At 43.8% G+C, this 1,781-nt stretch overlaps 1 long non-coding RNA gene across 1 annotated transcript in view; it reads right to left on the bottom strand.

Moving 5' to 3' along the window:
• The window catches only part of LOC103609907, a 5,688-nt gene extending 5,495 nt beyond the window's left edge, over positions 1 to 193 (bottom strand). The window contains exon 1 of the long non-coding RNA XR_552173.1: positions 109 to 193. This is a non-coding gene — a long non-coding RNA (uncharacterized LOC103609907). The remainder of the gene's footprint in view (positions 1 to 108) is intronic.
• Between the last annotated feature and the right edge of the window lie 1,588 nt (positions 194 to 1,781).

The following is a 1,781-nucleotide window of genomic DNA, read 5'->3' as shown; positions in this document are numbered from 1 at the left end:
CCCCCCCCCCGAGGCCCGCGGCGCTTCTGCCCGCCAAGTGCCGCGACACCGTCCCGCTCCCCAGGGCCCCCAAGGTCCGCAGGGCTCCTCTTTCACCTTCGTACCCACCCTCGGGAGGTACAATCCAAACCCAAAATCTGAGTAGCACCGTCTGGCGACCGCAGCATTCGAAATTTCCAGGCAAAAGATGGTGGAGGGGGCGGAGCCGCACATGTGCAGAAGAAACCCGGAAAAGCCCATCCCATAGTCCTGCGCAGGTGTCGTCACTGCAGAGGGAAACTACATTTCCCAAATGGCAGAGCGAGCGGAGCCCAAGTACAGAAGGAACTTGGAGCAGCTGTTTAGTGGGCCTATTCTGGTGACGTCACTGGAGAGCGAGACTACATTTCCCACAAGTCTCTGCCATCATCCTTTTGGGACCTAAGGTGATTTTGTTAATTTTCTCAGCAGGGATTCTTGCTACCAGGAGAACAGGACCTGATGGATCAAGACTGGTCTCTTTTCACGTTGTTACGAGGTAGAATTCTGATTCTTTATTAAATCCTGGTTTGACAACCTGAGGCATTGTTAGAATAACGGGGAAATTCGAATGTGGGCCAATTACCGCGATATTAATAAGTAATTTCACTTTTCTAGTTGTCATATAGGTATTGCTATTCTAGGACCCATGTTTATTTTTGCAGATGCATTTTAGAGGATGAAAAAATCATGCATCTATTTTCCTTTAAGTGGTTAAACAAATGAGAAATTAATATGGTAGGTCTCTTAAGTGGTTAAACAAATGAGAAATTAATATGGTAGGTCTCTTCCAAGCCATTAGAAAGTGTTCTCATCCAATAAACTGATTTGTCTTCAATGGACTGTACTACACAGTTGGAAAAGGTTTGTCCCTCTCTCCCAGAAAAAGAACTGGTTATTATTACAATCTATTGATGTGACCCTATTAAATTCTAAATTTTAATCCTACAGCCATTGTAGGGCAATGAGCCATGTATTTGCCACCTGAAACAGACTAATACTAACCAGACTCATAGTAACCCAGCTAACGTGAGGCCTTTGTTACTGTCTCATGTTGTGAACACCCCCTTTTCTCCTGGGTCTCCCTCTATTCTTACTAGATAACACTTCCTTTGCAGTAAGGACACCTGACGCAGTGTGTTTCAGATTAACACTTCGTGCACTTTAGGATTCATATTTTGAGTCTTCTCTGTACACACAAGTTTTAATTCTATAAATCAGCTGATAATTAAGATTCAGATGGAAGTTCCAAAAGGAGGTCACCTCGATCATTCTGACCCTAGAGAATCTGGATCATGTCTCTCCTCTAGCTTCTGGCAGTGTACTGGCAACCTGTGACATCCCTTGTGTTGTAGAATCATCACCCTGATGTTTGCCTTCATCTTCCTATAATGTTCTCCCTGTGTGGTCTGTGCACAAATTCCCCCAATTTATAAGGACATTAGTCATACTGGATTAACTAATTACAACTACAATGGCAGTATTTCAAAATAACATCACATTCTGTGGTAGTGTGGTTTAGGACTCTAACATATAAATTTGGGGGAAGGGCGAACACGATTTAACTCATAATAGAGACTTATCACTAACTTCAGCAGAAGCTATGAATGATAGCACCTCCTCACCAAATGGAGTATAACAAGTCTCCTGCTGGTATGAACAGAGACAGCCCATCACATTACTCTAGATTTCAGATTGGCTGCTTGTATGGGTTTGCTTGGGCTGCCATACACAACACCATGGACTGGGCAGATTAAACAACA

This window comes from Galeopterus variegatus, unplaced genomic scaffold (assembly GCF_000696425.1).
Source record: "Galeopterus variegatus unplaced genomic scaffold, G_variegatus-3.0.2 Scaffold10276, whole genome shotgun sequence".
Classification (NCBI taxonomy): domain Eukaryota; kingdom Metazoa; phylum Chordata; class Mammalia; order Dermoptera; family Cynocephalidae; genus Galeopterus; species Galeopterus variegatus.
Note: the sequence above shows the minus strand (reverse complement) of the source record. Positions and strands in the feature narration are given on the sequence as shown.